This window comes from Ahaetulla prasina, chromosome 5 (assembly GCF_028640845.1).
Source record: "Ahaetulla prasina isolate Xishuangbanna chromosome 5, ASM2864084v1, whole genome shotgun sequence".
NCBI classification, from domain to species: Eukaryota; Metazoa; Chordata; class Lepidosauria; order Squamata; family Colubridae; genus Ahaetulla; species Ahaetulla prasina.
The window spans coordinates 16,905,708-16,919,857 of record NC_080543.1 but is presented as its reverse complement, the minus strand read 5'-3'; the positions used below and the strand labels follow the sequence as shown (position 1 = coordinate 16,919,857).

Below are 14,150 nucleotides of genomic sequence, written 5' to 3'. Positions count from 1 at the left end.
ATCTATCTATGAATCTATCTATCTATCTATCTATCTATAATATTTATATAATTAATGGTGACGTGGTTATGGTGGTTTGGCAGTGCCGACTCTGGCAGCCCGTCTCTAAATTTATTTCACAGGTAGTCCTCGACTTACAACGATTCACTTCCTGACCAAAGTTACAACGGTGCTGGAAAAAAGGGAGTGGTGACCGTTTTTCAGACTTACGACAGTGGTGGCATCCCCGCGGTCACGTGATTTACTTGCGGATGCTTGGCAGCTGGCTCGTATTTATGACGGTTGCAGGGTCCCCGGCTCAGGGAATCCCCTTTTGCAATAGTCTGACAAGCAAAGTCCACCAGGAAGCAGGATTCACTTAACAATCAGGTTGCTCATGTAACAGCTTCAGTGATTCGCTTAATAGATGTGGCAGGAAAAGTCATAACATGGGGCAAAACTCACTTAACACATTTCTTAGCGACATAAATTTCGGGCTTGGTTGCTGGTAAGTTGAGGACTACCTGTATTTATTTGCAGCCTGCCTTTATTGTAACAGAGAGAGATCTTGGAATCCTAGTGGACAACCACTTAAATAGGAGCCAGCAGTGTGCAGCAGCTGCCCAAAAAGCCAACACAGTTCTAGGCTGCATAAACAGAGGGATAGAATCAAGATCACGTGAAGTGTTAATACCATTTTATAATGCCTTGGTAAGGCCACACTTGGACTACTGCATCCAGTTTTGGTTGCCACGATGTAAAAAAGATGTGGAGACTCTAGAAAGAGTGCAGAGAAGAGCAACAAAGATGATTAGGGGACTGGAGGCTAAAAGATATGAAGAACGGTTGCAGGTATGTCTAGTTTGATGAAAAGAAGGACTAGGGGAGACATGATAGCAGTGTTCCAATATCTCAGGGACTGCCACAAAGAAGAGGGAGTCAAGCTATTCTCCAAAGCACCTGAGGGCAGGACTAGAAGCCATGGAGGGAAACTAATGAAGGAGAGAAGCAACCTATACTAAGGAGAAATTTCCTGACAGAACAATTACTCAGTGGAACAACTTGCCTCTAGAAGTTGTAAATGCTCCAACACTGGAAGTTTTTAAGAAGATGTTGGATAACCATTGGTCTGAAGTGATGTAGGGTTTCCTACCTAAGCAGGGGTTTGGACTAGAAGACCTCCAAGATCCCTTCTGTTATTCTGTTATATCCAACATACCTTCCTCCTTCTATTTTCCTCATAACAACAACCCTGCAAATCCTTATTCCAGCTGAGCTGCAAGTAATGCAAATAATCAACCACAAGGTATCTGTATCAAGGTTTGTGGAGCCAAACTGGGTGCTTGAGTAGCCTCAGTTGGCTTTCTGACCTGAGTGGTCCCCATCCTCCACTTCTACTGGGATTGTTGGAATCTGGAACAAAGTGGGGCGGTTTGGAGGGAGGCAATACTAGGCCTAAACTCCTGCCTAAGGAAAATTCAGCAAAGCTGGCTGGGGAATTCTGGGAGTTGAAGTCCACCAGGCTTATTGTTGCCATGGTTGGAGACCCCTGTTCCAGACCTCCTTGAACGTGCTTGGAAGAGGAAAAACTCCTTTTCAAATAGGACTTTGGGCACCGAATGGACATTAAGATGCTTCTTAATCCCATTTGATGATGATGTGGTGTTTTTTTTTTAAAGTTATGTTTTTATGTTGCCTTGGGGATCTGCTGCTTTTATGTTGCGGATGACGAATCGTTGATCAGGGTGAACGATCGGGAGGGTAAGATAAACCAGCAGCTGACAGGCCTAAGAATTGCTAGTGGATTCTGCAAAACATCAGCAAAATCACCACAATGCTTCTTCAAACAGCCCTCGGGTCTGCCCTTCAGCCCACCAAAGCACCTCCGGAGGTCCAAAACTGCCATTCGAGGCCAGCTTTGTCCCCATTCTTAGGGATTTTGAGAGCTTTAATGGTAGAAGTGGTAGCAAATGATTTCCACCTCCATTCTAAAAAAATAAATAAATCCCCAGATCGAGGCTTTCCAACCTTGGCAATTTTAAGATGCATGGACTTCAACTCCCAGAATTCCCCAGCCCGCCACCTTATCTTAAAGTTGCTAAGGTTGGAGGATTCTGCTATCGAGAGTCTCCCTTCAAACTGAGGCAATGGAAAGTCTTTTAAACCAGGGATGTTGTGGCAGGGAAGGTCAAGAAAGTCAGGATAACTGCAGTTGAAATTTGATATGTTTTATATGAGTGATGCGTTGCACATCACTGATATAACAAGGCAGAGCTTGAATCGCACCATTATGGCTGCCATCTTTGACCATACCCTGTAAGTAGTTTTGCTTTGAGTAGACATTATAAAATTCCACGAGGCAGGGATTTTGGTGGGTATTCATATTTCGTATTTTTCGTATTTTTATACCGCCCTATCTCCCTAGGGACTCAGGGCGGTTCACAGCCAAATAAAAAATATACATATAAATACAAAATAAAACATCAGTTAAAAAACTTATTAGAAATGGCCGAATAATTAAAAATAACAATATACATAATAAAACCCATTTAAAACCAATTTAAATTTTAAAATCTAATCCAGTCCTGTGCAGATAAATAAATGTGTTTTAAGCTCGCGGTGGAAGGTTCGGAGGTCAGGAAGCTGACGAAGTCCTGGGGGAAGTTCGTTCCAGAGTGTGGAAGCCCCCACAGAGAAGGCCCTTCCCCTGGGCGTCGCCAGCCGGCACTGCCTAGCCAACAGCACCCTGAGGAGTCCCTCTCTGTGAGAGTGCACGGGTCGGTGAGAGGTATTCGGTAGCAGCAGGCGGTCCCGTAAATAACCCGGCCTTATGCCATGGAGCGCTTTGAAGATAGTTACCAAAACCTTGAAGCGCACCCGGAAAGCCACAGGTAGCCAGTGCAGTCTGCGCAGGAGGGGTGTCACATGGGAGCCACGAGGGGCTCCCTCTATCACCCGCGCAGCCGCATTCTGAACTAACTGGAGCCTCCGGGTGCTCCTCAAGGGGAGCCCCATGTAGAGAGCATTGCAGTAGTCCAGACGGGACGTCACAAGAGCGTGAGTGACCGTGCATAGGGCATCCCGGTCTAGAAAGGGGCGCAACTGGCGAACCAGGCGAACCTGGTAAAAAGCTCTCCTGGAGACGGCCGTCAAATGGTCTTCAAAAGACAGCCGTTCATCCAGGAGGACGCCCAAGTTGTGCACCCTCTCCATCGGGGCCAATGACTCGCCCCCAACAGTCAGCCGCGGTCGCAGCTGACTGTACCGGGATGCCGGCACCCACAGCCACTCTGTCTTGGAGGAATTGAGCTTGAGCCTGTTTCTCCCCATCCAGACCCGTACGGCTTCCAGACACCGGGACAGCACTTCGATAGCTTCGTTGGGGTGGCCCGGTGTGGAAAAGTACAGCTGAGTATCATCAGCGTACAGTTGGTACCTCACACCGAAGCCACTGATGATCTCACCCAGCGGCTTCATATAGATGTTGAACAGGAGGGGCAAGAGAATCGACCCCTGAGGCACCGCACAAGTGAGGCGCCTCGGGGCAGACCTCTGCCCTCCTGTCAACACCATCTGCGACCGATCGGAGAGATAGGAGGAGAACCACCGATAAACGGTGCCTCCCACCCCCAATCCCTCCAACCGGTGCAGCAAGATACCATGGTGATGGTATTGAAAGCCGCTGAGAGGTCTAATAGGACCAAGGCAGAGGAACAACCCCTATCCCTGGCCCTCCAGAGATCATCAACCAACGCGACCGAAGCCGTCTCAGTGCTGTATCCGGGCCGGAAGTCGGACTGGAACGGGTCCAGATAGACAGTTTCATCCAGGTGCCGGGGAAATTGACATGCCACCACACTCTCTACAACCTTCACCGCGAAGCGAAGGTTGGAGACCAGACGATAATTACCTAAGACAGCTGGGTCCAGGGAAGGCTTCTTGAGGAGGGGCCTCACCACCGCCTCTTTCAAGGCGGCCGGAAAGACCCCCTCCAAGAAAATATCTATAGACCCTAATAGGGACTTAGGCACCCAAGATTTCTGTCCCATGTAATTTTATATTTTAATATTATTTTAATTTAAAAAGGGAGCAGATAGCTACTATTCTAGAAAGTAAACCACCACCCTCAGACACCTATATATTTTTTATTTTTATTTTTATTTTATTTATTTTGTCACACAGTGTATATAAGCGTAAGCATGAAATAACTATACAAATATAGGTATATATATGAGTATGTAATAACTAAATTAATTGGATATAACGAAAGGAAACAATAGGACAGGAACGGTAGGCACTCTTGTGCTCTTATGCACGCCCCTTATAGACCTCTTAAGAATGGGGTGAGGTCAATAGTAGACAGTTTTTGGTTGAAGATTTGGGGATTTTGGGAAGAGACCACAGAGTCAGGTAGTGTATTCCAAGCATTAACAACTCTGTTACTGAAGTCATATTTTCTGCAATCAAGATTGGAGCGGTTAACATTAAGCTTAAATCTATTGTGTGCTCGTGTATTGTTGCAATTGAAGCTGAAGTAGTCTTTGACAGGAAGGACATTGTAAAATTGTCAAAAACAATTATTATATTTTTATATTATTATATATTATTATATAATATAATATAATATAATATTATATTATATTATATTATATTAGAATTATATATATAAAATATAATATATATATATATAAATTATATATATAATTTTATATTCAAAAACAATTATTATATTTTATATTATTATATATTATAAAATAACAAAAAAAATATTGTCAAAAACAATTATTGGCCCTTATATATTATAGTGGAACACAGTGTTCCAATATCTCAGGCGCTGCTACAAAGAAGAGGGAGTCAAGCTATTCTCCAAAGCACCTGAAGGCAGGACAAGAAGCAATGGGTGGAAACTCATCAAGGAGAGAAGCAACCTAGAACTAAGGAGAAATTTCCTGACAGAACAATTAAGCAGTGGAAAGGCTTCCTTCAGAAGTTTTGGGAGCTCCAGCACTGGAGGCTTTTAAGAAGAGATTGGACAATCATTTGTCTGAAATGATATAGGGTTTCCAGTCTGAGCAGAGGGGTGGACTAGAAGATCTCCAAGGTCCCTTCCAACTTTGTTGTTCTGCTTTCCTATATAGCCTTCCAGAAACCTTCTTAGAAAATAAAATACTGAGTGGCTGCAAGAGCTTGGTTTTATTTTTGGTGTACACATGTGTACATATACACATGTTTTGCAAGAATGTCATAATCTAATTTCATTCCGGGCAGCAATTAAAGACTAGATGAAAGGCTAGTTTTAGAAAATGACGAAGGTCATTCTGGCTAGATTTACGTTTGTGTTAAAATAACTGTAAAATATTTGCACGGCTTCCCATCTTTTTTCTCCTGACAAACATGCAGGTAGTCTGATTTATAACCTTGACTTATAATCACAATTGGGACTGGAATTTTGGTCGTAAGACAGTGTAGTCATAAGTCAAATTACGATGTGACCAGATCTGATTTTATTACCATTTTTATAGTGGTTATAAAGCAAATCACTATGGTTATTAAACAAATCAGGTGGCAGTTAAGCAAATCTAAGCACACCAATGGACTTTTTTTTTGCAAAAAAAAGTTGCAAAACATGATCATGTAAACTGCAGGACACGGCAATTGTTCATAAATGCAACCTGCTTGCCAAGCACCTGAACTGTAATTACAAAACCCCTGGGATGTCTATGGAGATTCTCAGTCATCCAGGTCATGGTTGCCCCCAAGTTGCTTTTTCAAGAGGCAACTGGACTTTCTGGTTTTTCTCTGAAGACATTTCGCTTCTCATCCAAGAAGCCTCTTCAGCTCTGATTGGATGGTTCAGTGAGAGCTGAAGAAGCTTCTTGGAGGAGAAGTGAAATCCTGTGAATTGTTAATATCACTTTATAATGCCTTGGTAAGGCCGCACTTGGAATACTGCATCCAATTTTGGTCGCCACAATGTAAAAAAGATGTTGAGACTCTAGAAAGAGTGCAGAGAAGAGCAACAAAGATGATTAGGGGACTGGAGGCTAACACATATCAAGAATATTTGCTGGAACTGGGTCTGTCTAGTTTAATGGAAAGAAGGACTAGGGGAGACATGATAGCAGTCTTCCAATATCTCAGGAGCTGCCACAAAGAAGAGGGAGTAAAGCTATTCTCCAGAGCACCTGAGGGCAGGACAAGAAGCAATGGGTGGAAACTAATCAAGGAGAGAAGCAACTTAGAACTAAGGAGAAATTCCCTGACAGTGAGAACAATTAATCAATGGAACCACTTGCCTCCAGAAGTTTTAAATGTTCCAACACTGGAAGTTTTTAAAAAGATGTTGGATAACCATTGGTCTGAAGTGGTGTAGGGTTTCCTACCTAAGCAGGGGGTTGGACTAGAAGGCCTCCAAGGTCCCTTCCAACTCTGTTATTCTATTCTGTTCTATTTCAAGAACAAAAAGGAACTGATTTCTCTTGATCTAGGCACAATAATTACAGTGGATTGCATTTTGCTTTCTTTGGGCTATACTATTGCTTCAAGCCAACATACAATACACAGCAGTTCCTCTATATTTTTTCTCTGCAATAATCTTCAAAAGAGATAGACTGCATGGGGGATAATGAGGGGGCTTCCATGGTTAAGGATAAATTCCAAGTTGGCTCCTACGTCTTAAAACACTACATCAGCTAGCTCTATTACACTTGGTTGCATTAGAAAAAGATTCGTACTCTAGCATAATCAAAAGAACTCTAAAGAGAGAGTCTAAAATTAAACTTGTCCTTGAGCCACAAAATTGACTATTCTGATAAGGTAAAGATAAAGGTTCCCATCTCAGATATGTGCTAGTCGTTCCCGACTCTAGGGGGCGGTGCTCATCTCTGTTTCAAAGCTGAAGAGCCAGCGCTGTCTGAAGACGTCTCCGTGGTCATGTGGCCGGCATGATGAAACGCCAAAGGTGAATGGAACGCTTGCCTTCCCACCAAAGGTGGTCTCTATTTTTCTACTTGTATTTTTTACATGCTTTCAAACTGCTAGGTTGACAGAAGCTGGGACAAGTCACGGGAGCTCATCCTGTTACACAGCACTAAGGATTCGAACCCATGAACTGCCAACCTTTCGATCGACAAGCTCAGTGTCTTTGCCACTGAGCCACCACATCCCTACAATTATTTATTATTTACAATTATGACTTTTCTTATACTGTTGGATAAATCTATATCGGGCATCCCCTTTAAGACATTCCCATTTCCATAGTCAAAATTGCTTGACATAGTGTAAGCCGCCCTGAGTCTTCGGAGAAGGGCGGGATATAAATGCAAATAAAAAATAAATAAATAAATAAATAAAGTATGAAATGTCTACAATATGGGGAGGGGGGGAAACTGTCCAATACCTTGAAGAGTGAGAGAGGCTAAGTCACTTTTTGTAAATCAGTCTTAAAAATTACAGTCCTGTGAATCTTTGGTAAATTACAGCGTTCCTGGGAAATTTCTACAGAAGTTTCCTTCTTTCCTTTCCGTGCTTTTCAGACCACAGAAAAGCAATTAATAATGTCTGGTGTTTAGGAACATGTCTACTTTTATTTACAAGACTATGCCAAAGCTGAGTTTGAATTAGTTGGTTATTTTTCCCCCCTCCATTTATTCAACGTGATAGATAATCAAATAAGAAAATGTATCGTTCTTGGGGAGTTTAACAAAATTACCTTGTACTTATTCAGTAGATTTCATAAATGTATATTAATTACAGGAAGCTTACAAAACTGAAAATGGATATTGTTTGTTATGACAGGTATGGAATAGGACACAAATGGTGATGTATTTAATTCTAACTTCTAAATTCATCCTCGAGATAACAGTTTAGCCACATTCATCAGATAATTCTGCCTTACCTGAACAAATGTCTCATAGATTTCAGTTGCATTTAGCACCAAGGAGGAATAGCCATTTCTTTGTAATCATCTAAGAAATAGGTTTTTCCATTCTCTAAGCAAGTAAAACACATGAGTAATGTTTCTTCTTACAATTGATGTTTTTCAGAAGAAAGGGAAGAGGGAAATTCTTGAGGTTTCCAGCTTTGAAAAAAAGATGAAATGAGTTTTTGATAGCATTATAGGACATATTACGTCAACTTTCAAAAACTTTTCAGACAGAAACGGTGGTAGTGGCAGCTGAGAAGACAACTTAGTCTGTTGCTAGTTTTAAAATGGTTATAAAGAAGACGCATTAGGGCTTATTTTCCGGTTAGGTCTTATTTTGGGGAAAATACAGTACTAAACACCTCCGTCTGCTGATGATCTTAACTGGGGCTTATTTTTGTGGTAGGGCTTATATTATGAGCATCCTGAAAAATCATGCTAGGCCTTATTTTCCGGTTAGGTCTTATTTTTGGGGAAACACTGTGTTTGTTTGTGTGTGTGTGTGTGTGTGTGTGTGTGTGTGTGTGTGTGTGGTGTTTCCCTGAAAATAAGACACTGTCTTATATTTTTTCAACCTGAAATAAGCGCTTGGCCTTATTGCCATACACTCAAAAGCCTGATTGAGCTTATTATCAGGGGATGTCTTATTTTGGAGGAAACGGGGTACACACACACACAGACACACACACACATACTTTAATGATAAATATTTACAGTTAGTCCTCAACTTATGACCACAAGTTTCCATTGATAAGCAAGGCATTTGTTAAGCGAGTCATTATTTTATGATCCTTTTTTGCCATGGTTGTTAAACAAATCACTGCAGTGGTTATGTGGTAGTTAAGCAAATTCGGCTTCCCCCACTGATTTTACTTGTTGAGAGTCGGCTGGGAGGGTCACAGATGGTGATCATGTGACCCCAAAATACTGCAACTGTGCAAGTACATGTCAGTTGCCAAGCGCCTGATTTTGAGGACTTGACCATGAGATGCTAAGACGTCGTAAGTGCAAGGATTGGTTGTAACTCACTTTTTTCAGTGGCATTGCAACTTTGAACAGTTGTTAAGTGAATAGTTATAGGTCGAGGACTATCTGTATTGTACTTTAAAAAAAAAAAAGAAATAAAGAAGATAGAGAGAGGGGAGGGAGAAAAACAGCTCTTCGTACCTGCCATTTCTTTATAACCGTTATTATTTGTAAAGCTCTTAAAAGTAGGACAGGTTTACGTGACATATCCTCTAGGAATACAAAAACATATTTTATTCCCTTGGCCGTATGATGTGGTAGGGAAGGAAACTAGAACAAAATTCCCGATGTTGTAATACACAGTTATTTATTCAAATGCACACCCTGTGACTCATTTTGTTTGTGGTCTTCAGGTCAGGGTTGTTTAGAAAAAAGTGATTAACCTTGGAAACAGAAGTACATAAATAATGCTTAGAGAAAGTAAACTATCTCCTCTCTCTTCAGATTAGGGGGCCTGGAGTGTCCAACCATTTTATTACAATTATAAATCAAAAGAGCCGCATCCCGAAACATCTGGCAGACGCTTATTGGGAAATCACAAACAATGTTATCTAAAAAGTAGCCATATCTTCTTCTTTTTATCTTTCCTAATTATAATTACATCAGGAAAAGGGAAGCCTCCCCAGAATAAATAGTGTCCAGTTTGCAAATTACCAGGGAAATCTGGCTCAGGTTGCTGTTAGTGCTCTACTTACATAAGGAATCCGCGTTAGATACACTGTTGGCAGGATGAGAGCTTTTCGTTTGCTTCTTCCAGGGTTAAGCTAGTTAACCGAGAGGCTGAGTGTTGGCAACGAAAAGGAGGAGACCTTGGAGGACAACATCAAAGGCAGGAATAAATAGCTTCTCACCCATCACAATTTTCCTAATGTGAAGCCTCTGGTATCCTTCAACAGTTTACACAGGTGCAGCATTCCTGCCCTTGGGGCTTTGTAACAGTGCCAGCACATCCAAAGAGGTTCCTCGGGATGCCAAACTCCTCCGATGATGTGGACAAGGTCTAAGAAAGACATCATCCCACTAGAAGGTTTCAATTGCAATAATGGAAGTGAAGTTCTGCTTATTGAATTTCAATAAAGCAGAGAGAGCATCAGCTGCAGAAAGTAGCCAGCGGCCTTCCAACTTTTGAAGAGGGTGCTTGATGTAAAGAACATAACACGACAGGGGTGCTCGACTTACAACACACCCACCCACTGAGCTCGAGCGTTTCTGTTGCAGAACGAAACATTTTATGAAATTTCTTGCCAGAGTAGGTTAAGTGAATCACGGCAGTTGTTAAATTGGCATCAGGGTTGTTAAGTGAATCCGGCTTCCCCATTAACTTTGCTTGGCGGAAGGTCGCAAAAGGGACTCGCGTGATCCAAAGGACGCTGCAGCCGCCATAAATATTGAGTCAGTGATCAAGCAGTTGTATGAATTTGGATCACGTGACCCATGGGGATGCTGCAATGATCATAACTGTGAAACCGGTCACAAGTCATCTTTTTCAGGGCCGTTTTAACTTTGAACAGTCACTAAACGAACTGTGCTAAGCCTTGTGACTTTGACTTATGACTTTTGCTGTGTCCCGGGGGTCATGTGATCCAGGGGTGAAATCCAGCAGGTTCTGACAGGTTCCGCAGAACCGGTAGCAGAAATTTTGAGCAGTTCAGAGAACCAGCAAATGCCACCTCTGGCTGGCCCCAGAGTGGAGTGGGAATGGAGATTTTGCAATATCCTTCCCCTGCCACGCCCACCAAACCACGCCCACGGAACCGGTAGTAAAAAAAATTGGATTTTACCACTGATGTGACTCCCTTTTGTGACCTTCGCACAAGCAAAGTCAATGGGGAAGCCCAGATTCACTTAACAACTGGGTTACTAACTTATCAACTGCAGTGACTCACTTAACAGCTGTGGCAAGAAAAGTCGTAAAATGTTAAACAAATGTCTCACTTAACAACAGAATCTTTGGGCTCAATTGTGGTCATAAGTCAAGGACTACCTGTAGATCAGGGGTCTCCAACCTTGGTCACTTTAAGACGTGTGGACTTCAAATCCCAGAGTCCCTCAGCCAGCAAAGCTGGCTGAAGAACTCTGGGAGTTGAAGTCCACACATCTTAAAGTGACCAAGGTTGGAGACCCCTGCTTTAGATAGATCTTTTCTATCTTGTATGTTCATGTTCTGCCACTTAATTATGGCTTTTGTTACAAAGGCTACAACTTTCTTTTGTTCACATATTTGTGTCTGTGTGTGTGTGTGTTTTAGTCTGTATACATCTAAGAGGGATGTCAACTTTAACTGTAGATTCTGCGTCATCCAAAGGAAGCTGGAATGAAACATCTGCCAAAGTGCTCCAGTATTTTGTAGACATTTCGACTTAGCTGGCATCTCTGGATGATTCTGGCCTCTGTCAAGGTTGTCCTTGATAAGGATTGATGTCATACTAGTATTAATTTTGGAGAAAATGACTTGCTGAGATTCCACATATCACTGCCAAGCGAAGCCAGCAGAGTGTTCTAAACTGTGGAAGGAACCAATTGTTCAAGTATGAAAGGCTACGCACCACTGAATGTTCTCTGTGGAATGCAATAAGATGCTGAATGAACAATGGTCAAATACATAAGCAATAGATGTCTGTGGAGGTTCTCAGCCATCCAGGTTGTCCCAAAGGTGCTTTTCCAAAAGGCAGCTGGACTTCCTTGGTTTTTCTCTTAAAGACGTTTCGCTTCTCATTCAAGAAGCATCTTCAGTTCTGAATTCCACCACTCAATCAGAACTAAAGATGCTTCTTGGATGAGAAGCGAAACGTCTTCAAGAAAAAAGCAAAGAAAGAAAGTCCAGTTGCCTTTTGAAAAAGCACCTTTGGAACATTTAAGCGATAGGTATGGCCTGTGAAATCTTTAAATACAGCTAAGTATAAAACAGAAGGTGGCTTAGTGGGTAAGACGCTGAGCTTGTCGATCGAAAGGTCGGCAGTTCAGCGGTTCGAATCCCTAGTGCTGCATAATGGGGTGAGCTCCCATTACTTGTCCCAGCTTCTGCCAACCTAGCAGTTCGAAAGCATGTAAAAAATGCAAGTAGAAAAATAGGGACCACCTTTGGTGGGAAGGTAACAGCGTTCCGTGCACCTTGGACATTGAATCATGCCGGCCACATGATCACGGAGACTTCTTCGGACAGCGATGCGCTCTTCGGCTTTGAAATGGAGATGAGCACTTCCCCCTAGAATCGGGAACGACTAGCATGTATGTGCAAGGGGAACCTTTACCTTTAAGTATAAAACAACTAGTTTCCCCAAAATATTTTATGACTGGAGTTGTCAACCTATGGCTCATAACCCCCCTCTAGGGTGCAGTTAGCAAATGGGGAGGAGGGTTATTTGATCAAATTTGCTCAGCCAATGCAGGAAAGATGCCAAAGCAAGCATCTAGGAAGGTTTAAAATTCTCAAGCTTCATTCCTTGAGACTTTCAAGAAAAGATTGGACTGACATTTGTCAGAAATGGTGTAGGGTCTCTTGCTTGAGCGGGGGTGGGGGGTTGGACTAGATGACCTATAAAGTCCCTTTCAACTCAGTTAATCTGTTAAATCTGTTAAAAATGTTTTTTTTAAAAAAAACTATAATAGGTTTTAAGAAATGGCTCAATCCATGAATCTTACCATCTAATCAATCCCAGAGGTTTTCTTTCTTTATTCACTGGTTATTTGGTTTTATTTGGGAGGGTCTCGTAAATCATTTATATCATTTTAGACAGGTACGATATTGCAGAGTTAGAAAGCCTCTGTCATCGTAGTGGAAAAGAAGGGCAATTGCTTGTTTCAAATATTGTAAAGCTTTAGGAAGTATGATCTTTTCCAAACTACATTTCTCTGACAACTCTTGTTAATGTATAGTGTGTATCCGCTACCTGCTGTACAGTATATTCCCCAAATGTAAACCGCTGTCTACATTTCTGTTTACGAGGTATAACAGGAAGGCTTTTCCCTTCAAAGAAATGTTGACAGCTTGAAGATAGATGAGAAGTCTGTCACTCATAGAAAAATAAATTCAACAGTTGAGACGGACTCCCATAGCTCTTGGGGCTTTTGAGTTCAGACTGAATTTGTCAGTTACAATTCAAGGGTTGTCCAGAGAACATAAAAAAGAATACACACATAAAATACATATTTATGTCTACAGGAAATCGCTAATGAACAATTGGATCTAGAACCGGAACTCTTTTTACTGAGGATTTTCAAAAAAAAAATACGTGAAGAGTATAAAATATTTAATACTACACATATTAACTGCTGGTAGGATGGCCTTCGCTCAATGTTGGAAACAGCCATGTATACCTACAGAGAAACTTGTTATACAAAAGAACATGAACTGCGCAGAAATGGGCAAACTAATGCTGAGTTTAAAAGATAAAGAGACATTGGTATTTTATAATATATGGGAACAGTGGTATAAACGGATAGAAAGGAGATAGATAAGGATATTTAGTTACTAAGTATAAACAATAGATAAAACAAGAACACAAATAATTTAATGTTTGTAATCATTGCACGGATTATTGTTATAAGAAAAACACCACAAATAGCTGTTAAGTAATATAACCTTTTCCTTTTTTTCTATGTTTTTAATGTAAAAAAAGTTTAATAAAATATATTTTTTTAAAAATACATATTTTAAAAAATGAACCAGAGAAGGCTATATCATTAGATATGGCAAATTATAAAAGTCTGTAGAGATTCTCAGTCATCAGGGGTCTCCAATCTTGGTCCCTTTAAGACTTGTGGACTTCAACTCCCAGAGTCCCTCAGCCAGCGGGACTCTGGGAGTTGAAGTCCACAAGTCTTAAAGGGACCAAGGTTGGAGACCCCTGATTCAAGAAGCTTCTTCAGCTCTGACAGGATAGTGGGGGATGGAAGGCTTTATATTCCTTAAAGACAGATGGTGATTTGCATCCCCTTAGAGCAGTGACGGCAAACCTTTTTGGCACTGAGTGGCCCAAACCAGAACGTACGTGCATGTGTGCGCACCGGAAACCTGAAGACCAGCCGGCCAACATGCGCATGCCTGTTTTTTGGTCGTTTTCAGGCTTTTTTCCAGCCATTTTTCGGGCCAAAAACAGTCTGAAAATGGCCCGAAAAATGGCCTGGGTTTTGGCTGTTTTCCAGCACTCCGGCGCCATGAAGACCAGCTGGCCAGCGTGCATATGCACACCAGGAACCAGAAGAGGAGCTGGCAATGGCG

The 14,150-nt window shown here is 41.8% G+C and overlaps 1 protein-coding gene across 1 annotated transcript in view; it reads left to right on the top strand.

The window, feature by feature from the left end:
- The window catches only part of MAML2 (mastermind like transcriptional coactivator 2), a 244,218-nt gene that overhangs the window by 1,708 nt on the left and 228,360 nt on the right, over positions 1-14,150 (top strand). The gene's annotated exons all lie outside the window — the stretch shown is intronic.